The following is a 19,205-nucleotide window of genomic DNA, read 5'->3' on the forward strand; positions in this document are numbered from 1 at the left end:
TGGTCCAGGAGCTGAAATATGGTCTATTTACAGACTCAAATTTGTATTCTTATCCTTATTTCCATCTTCTACAATAAAGCCAGACTCTTTACTGTATCTCACTTTATGTATTAATAAAATTGCATCATGTTGTGAGGTTTAATTAGACAATAAAGCATGTTGAGACCCTTCCTTGATAAGTCTGCATAAGTGAAGAATATTGCTAATTTAGTAATCATCATATACACCGAAAAATTCTCCCCCTTAAATGTACAGACACACTTTGAAATACCTGGACTATCACATCAACATTTGGTATGATAAAAACTAAAAACTGATGAGGACTTTCATCTTGGGATGGATAAACTATATTGTGCTCACTCTCTTTCTAAGTTTCTATTTATACTCACTCTTCATTTAAATGTTTAATTAGGAAGGAGCACTTCCATGCATTGTAATTAAATGCAAGCACAGATTCTTCACCACAAAAGAGTCATTTTCCATTCAGTAGATACAAAGTTTTGTTTTGTACCCGAATGAATCAATACGAAAATTAAGCTGGTTGTCTGAAAGCCTTAGGAAGAAGTATAGCTTTCATAACACGAGGCAGATTAAAATGAATTAAAAATCTCAAAGCATAGCCTTTTAGAATAATTGCATGCTATGCTTGCAACCCTTAAAGGTAGCTTTCCCAGAGAAAAGAAATTGAACAAAAGGGGACTTTCGTTCCAGTTTATCTTCTTTTAGAAGTAGGAACCTTTTCACAGTTGAAGCTCAATTTTTCACTTTTAGTTGGTGAGCTCACTTGTAATGGGAGGATTGTGGAACAAAAAGAAACCCTTGTTCTGATTAGTAGTAGGGGGAGATATGTAAGGGTGTGGAAGTTTGGAGGATCTCAAGTTTACATGTTTTTCTGGAATCTTCTGCAAACATTCTAACCCTTTCGGAGCTGCAGAATTTGACCAGAAAACTTATACATAAGAATGTAGTGAAGCTAGGGAATTCTTGTTTTCTCTCTTCAGTTCTGATTTTCTGTATGCTAAAAGTGCCTCTGGGTGGGCTTAAACCACCAACCTTTGGTTAGTAGTCAAGAACTTAACTATTTGCACCACCCAAGGACTCCTTGAAGTTAAAGAGTTTCCAAAATTAAATACATCCTCTTCCTCCATTCTTTAGAAGTGTATTGCATATGAGTTCAAGTTGAACTGGACTTTAGGGCAGTTCATATCTTATTAAAATGTTTTGTTCATTTTGGACATTGATGTTTTAGTTTGGGCATGAATGTGTCTAGCCCACCTTCTTTGTTAAAAGAAGAGCTGATAATTCCAGGGTTTGTGTGTACGAACTGCATAGTATTTAGACAGAGGCAGATGGTGCCTTAGTTATTGTGGTATCCAGAGGCTAATATGTACGAACCTGTACACCAGCATTTAAATGGGAGTGATTTTTACTTATCCAATTGCAGGGGAGAAGACCCAGGAAAATCATCAAACCAAGGAACAGGGAACGGTGAAGCTACCAACTGAGTAGGCGCCATCTTGGTTTATTTTTAACTAAACTAGAAAGTTGAAGTAGAGCCAAATGGATATGTGTTAGGTTGAAAAAAACTTCACAAACAAATAGATACCTGGACAGACGGATACATAGTTTCTATTCAGTAATGTGTGTTACACACTCTGTTGTTTCCAGTGCTCATGTCATTGTCTTGCGAACATAGTAACACATGGATTTTCTGAAACATTCACTAGAGCTTTTATTGGTGGCATTAATTCTTTCGTGTGTATTAGGAATCAAAGTGTTTGGTTAATAGGAAGGTTTGCACAGCCATGGAAAACCAAAGAAGGCGGAATCCTCTACTAATGCAGAGACAACGCAGCTTCCTAAGGGGGCAGGGAAACCACAATTGTTGTGGAGAGGATTCCGACTCACGGTTACCCTGTGTGTATCAGAGTAGAACTGCACTCCCCAGGGGTTTCAAGGCTGTGACCTTTTGGAAGCAAATCTCAAGGCCTTTCTTCCAAGGTGACTTTGCATTGGGGAGAGTTGCCAAGCTTAGGTAGGCAGCCCAGTGCTTAACCATTTGTACGACCCAGGGACTCCTTGCTTAAACCTTTCGCTACTACATTTTTTCTCCTTAATTTTTTTTTTTTTGATGGCATATGTTTTCAGTATTGGAATGCATGCTTATGAATCGAGTGTGTCTGTTAAATTTTTGGTTGGTAATATGGATTTGAGAAATATGATCTAGTAATACAAGCCACTGATAAGGTGATTGGCACTGTGGCACCACCCACCTGTGGTATGACGATATACCAATGAGAGTTTTATAGATAATTTATTGAGGGTGCTTTTCCGTTAGGTTATCTGAGAAATCTCTGGTTTTCCAAACATGACACAGAAGAAAAAACAAAACAAACCCATCAGGGCTCCCTGACTATCACACAGGAAAGCCATAATTATGCATTGCAAGCCTTATCTCACAAAATAAAGGGGGAAAAATGCAAAAGTTTACAAAACTAACATCCAGGAAACTTAACCTAATAGAATGCTCAACCTACATGACAGTGAGGCTCCAATTTTGGTCTGCTGAGTTTCATGCATTTCAAACAGGGATCCACATTGTTGCTAAACACCTTAGAACCAGAATAATGCCATACCTCTGTGTGTACATGTACGTATGTATGTGTGTGTGTGTATACATATACATATACATATACAGTTGATCCCCGTTATTCGTGGATTCAGTATTGCAAATTGCTGTCGTTAGGTTGTTGTCGTTAGGTGACCCTACATGCCAGTGTAGAACTGCCCCATAGGGTTTCCAAGGCTACAACCTTTACTGAAGCTGACTGCCACATCTTTCTCCTGTGGGGTGGCTGGTGGGTACAAACTGCTGACCTGTCAGTTAGCAGCTGAGCGCTTAACCTCTGTGCCACCAGGGCTCCTTCACACACATGCACATATAAATTTAATTCTTCCAAAACCCTAAAGGGTAGCAATGCTATTATTTTCATTTTGCAAACGAGGAAATTGAGGCACAAAAATATTGGGTAACTTACTCCAGGCTATAAATTGAGGAAGGGAAGGATTGGGGTTAGCCCTCAAGCCATCAAGCTCCAAGGATCTGCTGAAGTTTACCCAGGTTTCTCTACTCACTTTTAGTAAGAATCAGGTTAATTTTGATCCCACAGGGTATGAAAGACACATATTCAAGAAATAATATAGATTCCCACACTGCCAGAAATTGAAAGATACAATTGAGATACAAACATCCTTAGAATAGTATCAACATGGGCAAAGAAACAATGCAGGTACTGATGCGGCTTTTAGAGAATATAGCACATGAGAGCAAAAATACCGCTGCAAAGGGAGGTTTCTCACATATCATTCAGGGTGTCCTGGTAAATGCTTAATACCTGTCTGTACTGGTGGGGAGGGGTACCCCTCCCGCCATGGCTGATTTCAAGCCATCAACACAACATCAGCAGGCTCTCAAAAATTCTAAAAATTTAAAAATTATCTCTTGAGCAGGTATAAGCAGACTCCAGCATGCCATTTAATTATCATTACAACAGCCATGGCCTTCTGCTTTTTCAAAAGGTAGAGAGAGAATGAAAAATAGGTGGGAAACAATTCCAAACATGCCTTGTACGGCTACATGTAATACTTATAAAAACATAAAGAAGAAAATCCATGAAGACAATTCCTTTATGGAGCTGTTCCATAATTTCAATCTATTCTCTTTGGAAGACTAAGTCACTCATTTATGATAGTTTGAAAGTTGTTTTATTTTATTTTATTCCTGCTTTCCTTGTGAACTATCCATGTTTACACAGAAACAAGTGTGACTGTGCAGCTATGTTGTAGCATATAGATAGAAGGAACCCAACCAGAATGGTCTCTCATGTATACCATCTACATGGTACAAAGGTTTTTTAGAGAAGAAGCATAAATCAAACAACAAAAATAAATTGTCTTAAATGTGTAGCATTCTGAAGTGGTGATGTATCCATGGAGAAAACAGGGGCACAGTTATTGGTGAAAAAATAACCAACTTCACATTATTTTTATTATTTGTGTGTTGGGACACATGGAGCCAAGACAGGGAACGCTCCAAATGGAGGTCTTCATGGAAAGGAAAGAGTGTTTGGGGTATGGAGAAAGGAGCACTTCTTGATGACTATTCTAATAAACAAGAAGGCATGGTTGGGCACGTGAGATTTGGTGGGCAAAACACATTTAACTATTCTCACACTCACCTCTTCCACTCTCCAACTCAACACAAGAGACTTACATATATTCTGCCTCAACCACTTAAATTACTTAACTGCTTTCATTCATTCAAAAAAATATTTTGTACCTTTCCATTACCTGTTAGGCATTTTTTTAGACCTGAAGACATGTATTGCTTAAGGTAGACAGATTTTCCCCTCACATGCTAGTTTTCAAACCAGTATTCACCACATTTTTGATAAATGCTATGCATGAAAAGAGCAAGATGATACAACAGTGACTAATGGACCATCTTAAGGAGAAATCAACCACTTAAGTGTTAACCCTGCAAAGAATTAACATGCTTGTCAGCTAACCAAAAGGCTGGAGATTCAAGTCCACCCCCGAGCACCTTGGAAGAAAGGCCTGCTGATATACTTTCCAAAAATCAGCCATTGAAAACCCTATGGAGCAGAGTTCTAGTCTGACACATGGGTTGCCATGACTTGGAGTCAGCCACACAGCAACTGGAAATCAACCATCTAGGCTAACCTGAAGGAGCCCAGGTGGCACAGTGCATAAGTGCTCAGCTGCTAACTGAAAGGTCAGTGGTTTGAACCCCCTAGCCACACTGTGGAAGAAAAGACTTGGAGATCTGCTCCTGTAATGATTTCAGCCCAGGAAACCCTATGAGGCAGTGCTACTCTGCCCTATTGGGCTGTTATGAGTTGGCATCAACTTGACGGCTCACAACAACAAAAACCACCTAACTTTGGGAAGGTCTGGCAAGGTTTCCCTGAAGGATTCTCCCTGAGAAAGATCCTTTCTCTCTGAGAAGGATGAGTAGGAGCTGTCTAAGTAAAGATGGATGCTCAACACAGAGGGGAAAAAAAACACTACAGGCATAGAGAATCACACGCTTCAAAGTTTTGAGGCAGAAGGAGTCATAGAAGGACAGAGCTGGGGGCTTTGAAAGCTAGAAGGTACAGGCAAGAACCACCCCATAAAGGCTCCTACGGAGCATATTAAGGTATTTGTCCTATAAGCTAAGAGCAGTGAGGGGCCATTAACGGGTGAAGCAGGGTATAACATAATCAGATTTGCAATTAAAGAAAGGCAGAAATTGCTCAGCTCAGTCCACAAACCCTCTGGACATGTTCAATGGTTAAGCCAGTTAACTCTGACAGCACAGCACAGCAGCATTCTAGTGGGCAGTTAAGTACTTTCAGTAGAGGGTAGGGCACAAAGTGGACTAGCAAAATTTCCCTTAAAAAATACAGCTATTATTTAAAGTACTAAGTGAAAGTTTATATTTCTCAACTGAAAACCTGTAACGTTTTCCTAAACTTTTGCTTGTTTATTAAATTTGTTGTATACTTAAAGAAAAGTTCAGACTTGTAAAGCCTCGTGAAGCCATTTCAAAACTACAAGTAAAAAGAAATGAATTGGGTTAATTCCTTTGGCGTATACAAAGTCTACAACTCCCATAAATGATCGTTTTCCTAGTCCACAAGCATTTTTTAATATTATCATTTAAAGACCATAGGTCTTTGTTTACAAGAAGGCAAGTCAAGCCTATAGTAAGCCCCAAATCTTTTCTCAAATTCTATGGCGACAGAGACGTTTGAAAATAGTAATAATAATAACAACAACAAAAAAAATCTGTAACTGCCTGGAAAGCAAAATATAGGTCTGCCTCTGGGCCAGAATTTTTGAAGAATTTCTAAGAGATACAAAGCATCTGGACTAAAGAAGAAGGACTCCCAGTCAGTATGAACCATCCCAGGAGTCAAAAAGACCCAAGGAAAGCTGGACCTGAAAAGTAGATGGATGTTTTTGCCAACAGAAGCCCTGAAATCTCCTATGGAATCTTGTGATGAGGGATGTCTTACAATTTTAGGGGCAGGAACGTGTATCTAAGCCATGAAGAAAAGACCAACATATACACCTTTACAAAAAAAAAAAATAAAAACTGTGAGGCAAAAATAAAGTTATCAGAAACTATAAATACAAACAATAAAAAAGGGCAATATTTTTACAACATACAAGGCAGATAAAGGTTTAATATTTTCAATATATAAAAAGTTTTATACAAAAGATTAATGATAAATATCACAATAGAATAGTGACAACCAAAATGGCACATTGTAAAATAATACAAATGACTACAAATCTGTCTTGTTTTGTTTTAATGCCCAACCTAATGAATGTTCAAAAAAATTCAAAATAAAACAATGAAATATCATTTTTTCACCAAGCAGGTTAGCAAAGAAAACACTGCCTGGAGTTGGCAAGCATGTAGAAAAAGCAGACATACTACTTTGTGAGAATGTAACCTTTCAAGAGAAAAATAGGCATTAAATTTTATATATTTTAATTTTTCAATTCCATCTTTAGGCACTAATTAGATAAATGTATATATTATCTGTCCTTTAGAGCTCTATATATAATTCTAAAATCAAGAAATTACCTAAAGGTCCATCAATGGGGATTGCTTAAAGTACAGTAAATTCATATGGTAGAATAATATGACACCAGTAGAGACAATGAGGTATATTTCCATCGACAGACATGACATGCTGCTTGTAATAGAGTAAGTGGAAAAATTTGGTCCTACAACAATACATGCAATAGGACTTTATTACAAGAGTAAATATGTATGAGAAAAAAGCAGGAAAAGATGTAACCTCAAATTGCTAGACTGTCTATCACTAGAAGATGGTACTTCACTTACTATTGTATAGCTGTTTGCATTCTTCATAATTTTTCAAGGTAAATATATTATTTTCAAAATGAACAAAAATAAGGCAATTCAATTTGGGGAGAAATATTGCCATATTATTTTAAAATAAAGCACCATCTTGGGAAATACAGGTCATTGAGAATGTTTCTTCTCTGGCTGAACCAACATTCACTCACAGAATCATATTTATTTATAGGCCTTTTTATCCTAACCTTGAGTCAAAGCAAAAAAAAAAATTGGTGATAATTCAAAAAATACTGAATATACCATGGACTGCCCAAACAACAAACAAATCTGTCTTGGAAGAAGTACAACTAGAATGCTCCTTAGAATCAAGGAAGGCGAGACTGCATCTCACATACTTCAGACATGTTGTCAGGACGGGTCAGTCCCTGGAGAAGGACATCATGCTTGGTAAGCTAGTGGGTCAATGAAAAAGAGGAAGACCCTCAACGAGATGGATTGACACAGTGGCTGCAACAATGGGCTCAAGCATAACAACAATTGTAAGGATGGCACAGGACTGGGCAATGTTTTTTTCTGTGGTATATAGGGTTACTATGAGTGGGAACTGACTCGATGGCACCTAACAACAAGAACATAGATGTTGCTAGAAGGAAACCCTTGAGATAAAAACTATCAAAAAATATAACATTTACAGAGAACCTGTCCATTATCACTCTCCACCTCTAATTTGTCTCTTTCAATCCATAGCGCAACAGACATATCATTTTGAATCTAATCTACTTCTTCCTCCATTTTTTTCTCTCTCCCCAAACGATCAAATGCCAAAGCTTGCATGAGAACTTCAAAGCACTTCCCCATGTGGAGGCTCCCACATACCAAGAAGCAGAAATAAATGACTATTTTCTTAAGTTCTGTCTGGTCATGGCTTTCAATGACACTTGTGCCTTGAACATCTAGTATATGGATCAGAGACAATGAAAGGAAGACACTGTAGGAATACTCACCAAAACAAACAAAGAAACAAACCCACTGCCATCAAGTAAATTCTGACTCATAGCGGCCCTATAGGACAGAGTTGAATGACCCCAGAGAATTTCCAAGGAGCACCTGGTGGATTCAAACTGCCAACCTTTTGGTTAGCAGCCATAGCTTTTAACCACTACGCCACCAAGGTGTCTGAGAATATTCACAGGATGGGGGGAAAAAAAAACTAGTTGCCGTGAAGTTGATTCCGACTTATGGTGACTCACGTGTGTCTGGGTAGAACTGTGCCCGGTAGCGTTTTCAGTAGCTGATTTTTTCAGAAGTAGATTGCCAGGCCTTTTTTCCAAGGTATCTCTGGATAAACTTGAATCTCCAACCTTTCTTTTAGCAGTTGAGCATGTTAAACATTTGCACCACCCAGATGGGAGGACTTGGCTATTTCCTCAAGCTTTGGCGTAACTGAGAAGCTTGCTATCCAACAAACTTACAGTCCAGGGGTTGTATTTACTTGCTTATATGGCTTATTTCCTCTCTCAGATTCTGAGCACCTTGAAAAAGAAGCCAAATCCTACTCACTCTCCTTTACCCTCTGTGCCTAACAAACTGCCTGTCAATGACTGAATGAGTGAATAAAACTCCCTGATATTACATTGGTGCACATGACTGGAAAATGCAGGTGAACACGAGGTTTCATATAATTACCGTCAGTTCATAATTATCCGACCAAAGAATACATGATATAGAACAGCGGACAAATGCATCCAGGACTTTCTTGAGTCCTAGAGACATGAAATACGGAAAGCTGCCAGGAAGTAGAAAAGAAGATCGGGGAATGCTTTAAGTTGACAACAGATAACTGTACATCACATTCCTTCGTCGCCTTTGATTCCACCTGTCACATGAACAACAGGATAAGTGATGGAAAGGCAATCCAGTCTTTTGGATTAAATATACTTAATCAGTGGTATAGTTATTGATCTTTGATGTAAAATGCAAGTGGGAAAACTTGCCACTGTATTAATTAAACACAGAAGAGAACTGTCTCTCCGGAAGTCAGAAGAAAATTGATTTGCACTGGGAAAGCATGGAGCCCTGGTGGCCCAGTGGTTAAGAGCTTGGCTGCTAACGTAAAGGTTGGCAGTTCAAATCCACCAGCCACTCCTTGGAAACCCTATGGGGCAGGTCTACTCTGTCCTCTAGGGTCGCTATGGGTTGGAATCAACCTCCAAGACAACGGGTTTGGTTCAGTTTTGGTGGGAAAGGCATGAGAGGGAGAGCTGTTGAGTAACATGGACCTGGAAGCGCAAGAAACAGACTCTGGAATTCAGGGAAAAAACACCGATCCAGATATCGCTCAAAGAAAAACGGGCCTCAACAATATAATTTTTAAAAAGCCAGCTCAAACTTGTTATCCTAAAATTGGTGGTTTATCTGAACGCTTCGTTTCCATAACGGGGCCAAATGATAACTTTACATACAGCGGTGGGTTTCTGTACAAAATGGTAGAGAGGTTGATGGGTTGATACAACCAAGACACTGGCTTTGTCTCAAGAGCAATTAAAACAATGACCAATAATGTCTCAGGTCTCAGAGGAAATAGGGGCACATGTGACCCAGTCTATGAATCTCTCCATGGCCACCATAGTAGTTCCTCTGTGTCCAAGGAAAAACGGGCCACAAGCATTTATAGGTTGTCGCTCATGACTTGTCAGCACATCAGCACCTCGACTCTAGCCCACTAACAGTTTCACTCATCCCAGCCGGCCTGGGTGAAATATCACGGCAATTATAAAACTGAGGACGCGGGTGGAAGAACTTCAGGAATGGCTCCAGCAAATTGCTTCCATTTTTCAGCTCACGGTGAGAAGAAAGGCAGAAACGGAGAGAGGCAGAAACGCAGTCAAATGAGTACGCCTAATGCAGGCTGTATATTCTGCGTATGTACATGGATAAATATATTAAGCATCTCTTTTGTGCCTTGGAGAGAAAACAGCAGCACTCAGCAATGCAGGCTCGAGCAAATAGATTACAGTGAACATCACATATGTCTCAGAGGAGCCAGCACTAACATCTTTATTCTTGCTTAGCTACCTTCTACTCCACACTGTGTAAGGGAATATATTTTATTAAACACATTTTTTTACCTGGAGATCCTGTCAACTTGCTAACAACAAAAAGAAAAGAAACAGAGCTTTCTTTGTGTGCCCCCAAAATAAGCTACTTAAGCAAAATTTTTTTGTTTTACTTAATAGAGGTGGGGGGAGCAGGGGTGAGGGGAAAGAAATGAGCTTAGATTTTTTTTTTTCTCCTCGTGAAATTAAACAGCATTTTTGCTTCCTTGGTGGACCGGCCTTTCGTATTCAAGAGAAGTTTCTCCTCAAAAATAAACCCATATTAAATGTAAGCAATTTTTTTTTTATGTCTTTTCAAGATACATGGAGCTTCTTCTTTAAAAATGTTTTCATCACTACAACATTGAAACCTCTTGATCTTTTTTTTGAACTAGATAGCACAGTTTTTGGAATACATTTTATCGACCAAAGAGTAGGGTAATAAAATTTAATCTAAATTGACCTAATGTTGCACTATAGCTATTGTGTTTTAAAATGTTGGCTGGCTTTTCTGTAGGTCTGTTGAAGCCCAAGCTTTAAAAACAAATACATGCGTATCTCCAAAAAGTCAAGTTGATTCTTATTTCTAGCTGAGCTCTTTCCAATAGGGAACAAGGCAATAAAAAGACCTTAATTTACCGTTTGGTTTTAGAAGGGGGGGGGGTTGCTTTCAACTTCTGGATGTTATAATATGGCAGTGCATTATAATTGCAAATTTCATTGTTTTAACTAGCGTTTACTACAAATTATTAAAAGGATAAACACGTAAACATTGAATTGTATTTTCTAAAGATCTCAAATACTTTATAGGAGAGATCATGACTTTATCAATTCAAAATTGGTGACATCCCCCCTCCTCGATCTCTTAACCAAAATTGGGTCTCTCCAAGTACAGGCAGCTAACCTGAAAATATCATAAATGTCCTTTCTGATGCAGTCCAGCATGACTGGAATGAAGCTTACTGCACACCTGGACCTTTTAAGCAATCCGGTTAAAGGTTTTTGAACAGATTGCTGCCAAATCTCATGACAAGAGTTTTTCCTGATTTCTTTTTCTTACTTTGCAAAATGAAGGGCTCATACAGGAGAATCTGCTCCTAACACCCTGGCCACTTCCAGTAGCAACATCCAACGTGAGAGCCCGTCATGTGCTACATCGAACAGGAAGCCTACACACATTGCCATCAATTCTGATTCAAAGTGACCCTATAGGACAGAGTAGAACTGCCCCATAGGGTTGGTATGCTTTTTATAGTTGTGAAACCCAAGGTTGAATGATTTTCTGTAAGCTGCAGAGAGTGAGGGCTGTGCAGGAGGAGGAAACGAATCCAGCTCTGCTGTTGTTGTTGCTGTTTTTGTGGTTGTCAGTTGCCATAGAATCGATTCCTACTGATGATGACCTCACGTGTGGCAGAGTAGAACTGTGCTCTACAGGGTCGTCAAGACAAACTTTCAGAAGCAGATCTCCAGGCCTATCTTCTGAGGTACCTCCGGGTGCATTCAAACTGTCAACCTTTTAGCTAGTAAAGTGCTTAACGTTTGTGCCACCCAGGGACTCCAAATTCAGCTCTACCTAACTCCAAAGCCCATGAGTTTTGTTCTAGGCTCTTCTGCCTTTTCACTGACTCTGACTCCACCTCCCCTGAGTCATTTTACAGTCCTTCCTTATTTTCTTCCCCATTACCCAACCCCATTGCTGTAGAGTCTATTCCGACCCGTGGTGACCCTAAAGGACAGAGCAGAACCGTCCCATAGGGTTTCCAAGGAGAGGCTGGTGGATTTGAACTGCAGACCTTTCGGTTAGCAGCCGTATCACTTAACCACCGCCTGGTCAGTCTTCTGTCTATGCTACAATTACAGAACTCATTTGTGCCTCTGCTTTTGTTCTTCAGATGCTCATCTTTCTTCCTCTTCCCGCCAGCCTTCACTAGGTATTCTCTCAGTAAACTCGATTTCCCTCAAGGCTTATTGCATTTCTGGACCACGCCACATCACATAGGGCTTGGTGATTACCTGCCGGTCATGTGTGTTACTTGAATCTACTGAACTAGAGAGTAAACCCTTTGAGGTCAGAGACCGGGGCCTTTCCTTTCTGTTATTGTTTTCCCTACGGTGTGTAGGACAATACAAACTTGTTACACTACAGTGGTTGACAGATATCAGCACAATCTCCAAAAATAACCAGGACTTCCTACCAGTTTAGAGGATGTTTCCACATTTCAGAAGGCTTTTAAAAAGTATTATATCACTTCCCTGTGAATATTTCATTATATTCAGGTCTCAGATGGATTAGCCAGAATAAAGTTTTATACTAGTCTAATCAAGGATGTCAGGAATTAATAAATTTCTTGGGACTATGACCCGTACCAGTATGTCTGCACATACATATATACAGACATAGATACGTTAGATGTATTGCTGCTGTTTCAGGTATGTAGAGAGTGAAAGTCCTTTTTTTTTGTTTGTTTCTTTTTTTAAGGCGTCTTACTAACATGGTGATAGAAAACAAGTCTCAGATACATAAAATTTGGAAAAAAAAACTTCAACTATTACATTATATGTTTGATTTTTATATAGCATTATTTTATTTTGTGCTACACTATTTTCAGAATCTTATTTGGAATAAAGCAAGAAAAACTGAAAAAAAAAGTAAAGCAATAGGTAGCTGGCTTTGCACATTGATTAAAACATAAAATAATCCATTAATAAGAAAGTAATACTCTTACCATTTCAAAAACACATTCCTCTTTGAAGCATACACCAATTTGAAAATTGCTTTAAAAATAGTTTAATGTGCTATTGACCTTTTACAAAGACGAAATTTGCACACAAGATACACAGTCTCTGCCAACTGCTATACATATATGCCCTATGTTACTAGTAGTAATCCATGGTTTTAGAACATAAAACTTAAGGTGTTTTTAGAGCAATCGTTCTTAAATAGAAGCAATTTTGCACCCCAGGGTCATTTGGAAATGTCTGAAGACATTTTCTGGTTGTCACAACTCAGAGGTGGGGGGATGGTATCACTGGCATCTAGTGGGTAGAGGCCAGGGGCCCTATTAAATATCCCACAATGTGCAGGAAAGCTCCCCACAACAAAGAACTATCTGGCCTAAAATATCAACAGTGTCAGGTTGAGAAACGCTCTTTCAGAGTTGAATAATTTTCACTGTTCTTTTCCTCCCTTTCTTTTATAACCAGTTATATCTATTGTTGAAATCTCTGGCTAAGAAACAGAGTTATGAATTGACCCCAAAGTGATTGCACCTAAAACTTAAGCTTCATTTCTACCACAATGTTAACTGGTTTATTCCAGACAAAAACTCAAATACTCCAGATTTATTCTGATTATTATTTTTAAAATTACCAAAACACTTGGTATATATAGTATGCCAGTCTTTGCCTGGGTCATTAGCAAGGGTCTTGCAGAAATTATTTTCTAAGGAAAATCATACTATATGCATGCTTGCACATTAAAGACATCATTTTATTCCAGGTTTATGAAGTGGTCTACCTTTGCTCCCTCCCTATTTCCCCCATGTTTTAGAATGGTGGATAACAGCCTACAGTTTGGAGTTCCAAACCTAAATAGATTCAGGATCCACTCCGTTCTACCTGCTTGTCCTATGGCATGTTAAGTCATTTGGCATGGTGACCTCAGTGATGTCATTTGAATACTGAGCACAACAACAATAGTATTTAACTTAGGCGTTAGAATTTATTATGTTCAATTTTGTTCATCTACAATGTGCTGGACCCTGCTCTTTTTGGCTTCTAAAGTGCTCCCGTGTGTGTGTGCGTGTGTGTGTGTGTGTAAATAAATAAAAACAAAACCCGTTGCTGTTGAGCCAATTCTGACTCATAGCAACCATACAGGCCAGAATAGAATTCTCCCCTAGGGTTTCCAAGGAGCAGGCTGGTGGATTCGAACTAATGACTTTTTGGTTACCAACCGAACTCTTAACCACTGCATCACCAAGGCCCGTGTGTGTGTGTGTGTGTGTGTGTGTGTGTTGATAAGCAAAGATATCACTTTGAGGACTAAAGCGTGTCTGACCCAAGCCATGATATTTTCAATCACTCCATATGCACACAAACACTGGCCAATGAATAAGGAAGACTGGAGAAGACTTGATGCTGTTGAATTATTGTGTTGGTGATAAATACGGAATATACCATGAACTGCCAGAAGAACGAACAAGTCCATCTTGGAAGAAGTACAGCCAGAGAGCTCCTTGGAAGCAAGGATGAGGAGACATCATCTCATGTACCTTGGACATGTTATCAGGAGGGACCAGTCCCTGGAGAAGGATATCATGCTTGGTAAAGTAGAAGACCCTCAACTAGATTGATGACCCAGCGGCTACAACAATGGGCTTAAATACAGCAACGATTGTGAGGATGGTACAGGACCAGGTAGTGTTTTAGTTCCGTCGTACATAGGGGACTACGAGTTGGAGCCGACTCTATGGCACCCCACAACAACAGCATACATACATATGAAATGACATTTGATACATTCTAAACAACCTCGTGAAAAAGGAGGTAAAGAATTGAGTTGCATTTTGACAATAGGGAAAATTGGGGCTGTAGTATTAAATCAACCTGCCCAAAATTGCTCAGGCAGCCTAGAACCCCTGCTTCCTGACTCCTAATCCAGGACTTGTCCTTGACCTATAACCTCCCAAGCATTGCTGGGCCTGACACCTGCATGGCTTAAGGCAGTGGTTTATTCAAGTCATACCTGACAATCTATGTCTGGCCAATTAACTCAGACTCACCAGGCTCCTGTGACTCCTTATCCATTTAGAAACTGTTTACCCAACAGAGCCAAAGCTCAGTAATATTGGAAGATGGAGCATCTCTCTGTAATCTAATCAGCTTGTTTTACACTCCATGATGCACGTGAGTAACGACTTTGAGGACTTCAGCATCTTCTTTGATCATTTGTTCCTTTGTGATTCCCACCTCATAACAAACCTGCCTCTGAGACAAGTATTATTAGTTGCATGTTGTTTTGTGCTTCTAATGTTTCATTCAGCTGCCTTCTCTTTTTTTTTCCCCCTCCGTAGAATTCAGATTCCTGCTGTTTTCTGTAGCTAACCATTTCTTGATAGGAATCTTTTTAACCCAGTTTAAGCTTTGGGTATGAATGGAAGTTTACCAAGTTGTTTGCTACAGTCTGGTCAGCATTTCTGCATTCAGAGCTGTTTGTTGACTCAGTGGCAGTAATATAGATTTTCCCACATAGTCTATGTGACACTTGCAAGTTCAGCTTGCACCGACTTCTATTGTATTAAGCAAATAGCCATACTGCACTGAAATTCCACTCATTGTTGACCCTAAAGCAACAGGATTTTCTCCAGTTCATCGACAGCCAAACCTATTGTTATCAGAAAACCGTCTCCAGATGAAATCTGAAAAGAATCATATGACCCAGAAAAAAGCTTAGCCTTCAGGAAGTCTTTGGGTTTTGCCATTTTTTGTCAAGATATCCCCAGAGGGAGTGGAAAATAATAAAGTAAAACCTATTTCTGGACTGAAGCCTATTTCAAAACAGAGCCTACGAACTTTCAAATTTGCAAGACAGGGCTTCTCAAAATAAGAGGCACAAAACTGGGCTACGGCAAACCCAAAGGGACTAGAGGCAATTCAAAACAAGAGATTTAGTAACTTTTAATTGCCTCATTTTCAATTCAAAAGGGAGTGTAAGTATTGATATTAAGCTATAGCTCAATTGCACATACCAATCAGCTAGTTTGCTGTGACACGTGAGTCCTCAGAGATTCATCATTACCCAGGATTTCTGTCATTTCAGATGAATTTTCTACCTTGCTGGGAACCACAATGCTGTACATCCCTGATCTTCCTTTTTCTATGCATCTATCTAGGGAAAATGATTTAAATTATGGTGTTCTGGAGAAAAAAGCCTTGGATGGGAAACAAAACCTGTATCTTTTATATATGAAAAGGCATCGTGTGAAAGACTTGTCCTAAAGGCATGTGCCATTTGCTTACCAGAGGAATCAAAGGCTTTATAACCCAAGACTAGAACTTAGGCAAAACAGTAAAGCCTGACTTATACAAAATTAGGAAATAGGTAAATTAAACTGGCTAATAAATTGCCAACATTTATGCCCTGAACCAGTCGTTAGGATGTTGAGATGATTCCAGAGATTCTGGGGTCCCCAGAATACTACTCCAGCTAGCGTGCTTTATTGAAACAGGAACACATGTGTCCTCTTCTGATTCACATTTCCTGGTACTTCATGGATAAGGAACGTAGGCAGCACTAACATTCTTCATTTAGTATCATTGAGAATAACGGAAGCGGTCCCTACCGGTCCATTTATATGTTAGTTATCTATTGCTGGATAATACATTACCCAAAACTTAATGGCTTAAGTCATTAACAATCATTTATTATCTTGCTCATTTATTATCTATAGCCAGCCTCCAAAATGGCCTCCACAGATTCTCACCTCCTAGGATTCATACTGTGTATAGTCTATTCCTGCACTGAAGTGGACTGACAAGTGTAAAGAATAGGATATTGTGACTTTGAAGGCTTGGTCATTAAAGACATGGTTTTCCCATTACCCTCTTTCTTGGGTCACTCGCTCTGGGGAAAGCTAGCTGCCACGTTGTTAGGATGCTCAAGCAACCCATGAAGAAGTCTACAGGGAGAGAAATGGAGGCTTCCTGCCAACAGTCAGTGAGGAGCTGAGGCCTCCCTAAGACGCACACGAGTGAGTCATCTTGGAAGTGGATCCTCCAGCACCAGTGAGGACGTTGGAAGACTGAAGCTCCAACCAACTTTTTTCCTGCAAGCTCATGAGAGACCTGGAGCCAGAAACATTCAGATAATCCACTCATGAATTTCTAATTCACAGAAGCTGAGAAAATAAATGTTTATCGCTTTAAGCCACTAAGTTTGGGGGTAATTTGTTATGCATCAATAAAAAACTAGTACTCTCAGTCAGGAATTTAGGAGTCGCTCGTCTGAGTGCTCCTGGCTTAGGGTTTCTTGTAAGGTGGCAATCATAATGTTGGCCAGGGCTCCCGTCATTTGAGGCTGAAGACTCTACCTCCAAGATGACTCACTCAGTTTCTCTTCCTGTGGACGTCTCCACAGGCTGCTGGAGTGCCTTCACGACATGAAGCTGACTTGCCCCAGGGCAAGAGATTTGAAAATGAGAACAAAGAGAAAATAGTAATGCCTTTTATGACCTAGCATTAAAAGACACACATTGGCACTTTTGTGACACTCTATGTGTTTTTTTTTGTTATTATTTGTTATAAGTCACTAAGTCAAGTCTGAGCCATATTCAAGGGAGGAGAATTAGGCTCTACCTTTTCAAAAGAGGAATGTCAAAGAATTTATCAACCTATTTTAAAACCACCAGAGTCTGTTCTCTGACCACATATTACTCACCTGCCTCTTACATGCGAAATACATGCAACTACTCAAACCCTGCCCCCACCTCCATCTCACTTGTTGCAGGATCAACTGAGACTCAAGTTCAAGGATCTTGGCATCTAAATCAAACCCAAGTGTAAATGAGGCTCCTCAGGTGTGGCCCTCTCTATCTGAATACTTTTCAACTACAAGAGGTAAGTAATCTGTGCCACACACTAACATACACCTGTTGTAAACACACCCTTTCAAAAACAACAGGAAACACACAGCAGTTACTGTTTCATAGCAATTCTGAAATCTAGTAGGCACGTGTTGGCAATTCCTTAATTAGGAGTCAAGACCTGGGAATAATTCTCTATGGCTCTTTACTCAGCCCTCTAAACTCTTGCTTTTGCCCTGTGAATCCTTTCTTTCACATAACAGGAAGTCTGTGTTTTCAATTGATTAGTCTTCTCAGTCTGCTTTGGCCTGTAGAAATTTGTGATTCCACATGCCTCTTTTCAATTATAATCTTTCTGTACTTGCTGTCCAAGGGAGCAGTGTTTTTGCCAATAAAATTATCTTTAAAACTGTATGGGTCTCCTATGATTCCTATTGGCATTTACTCTATTAGACAAAAGCCACATCCACAAATCTCTTTGAGATAAACCTTTCTCTACCTTGGGCTTCTGCTGAGACTGGTAAGAAACACAACCTTTAAGCTTCTTAGAAACTTAATTGTTTGAATGGCCCTCTGAAGCACATATTAGATATTTTTGTGGTCTTAACAAAGGAGTTTACAGCCACTTCCTCAGCTATATCTTCATATTATGTTATTCTGACCATGCCCTGGAGTCATCTTTTAACTTTCAAATCATTTTACATCTGGAGGGCCTGGGAGTTTTTAAAACTAGCAAGTCCTGGCTCTTTTATGCTTCACAGACCTTCCTTCAGTTTATCTTTCTTCCTTTACATTTTACTATAAACAACAAAAGAAAGCTAGGAGGTCCTTTCAGTACTCCACCTGGAAATCTTAATAGCTAGAACCTCCAGTTCATTAGGTATTGTAATTGTCAAGGTTGTATGTCAAATTGGCTGGGCCATGATTCTCACTGGTTTGGCAGTCGTAAGATGATGTGATCACTTCCCTGATGAGATTTGATATAATGTGATCACCTCCCTGATGGGAACTGCTGTGAGTAGCCAAAGGGACTTTCTTTGGGGGTGTGACCTGCATCCAATATAGGTGTACTCTGTGGCAAGACTCATGGGCTTTTGCACACTCTGGACCCTACAGCTGGCTCCTGTTCATCTGACCTCTGGTTTTTGGGACTTGAGCTAGCAGCTTACTTTTAGTCTTGCCTGCCAATCTTGCCGTCTGACCCGCTGATCTTGGGTTCACCAGCCCCTGTGGCTATGTGAATCAGGAGAAGCTGCCAGCCTGACCCACGGGCTTGGGACGTTCCAGCCTCTACAGCCATGTGAGCCATTTCCTTAATATAAACCTCTCTATACAGATATTTGGAAACCCTGGTTTTTAGGGGTTTTTTTTAATACAGATATTTATACACTTTACTGGGTTTGCTTCTCCAGAGAACCCAGCCTAAGACAGGCATGTTTTCTACATTCCATATTACCATATTCACCAGTGTTACTAAACTTTATGCCACTACATAACAAGGATCATCTTCCTTCCACTTTCTAATAACATCTCTCCACTTTCCTTTAATGACCTACCTGCATTCTCGTCAAAGTCCATCGGGCTTCTATTAACAGTCTTTTAAAAGCACTTTAGGTTTTTACTAAA

Source organism: Loxodonta africana, chromosome 23 (genome assembly GCF_030014295.1).
Source record: "Loxodonta africana isolate mLoxAfr1 chromosome 23, mLoxAfr1.hap2, whole genome shotgun sequence".
NCBI classification, from domain to species: Eukaryota; Metazoa; Chordata; class Mammalia; order Proboscidea; family Elephantidae; genus Loxodonta; species Loxodonta africana.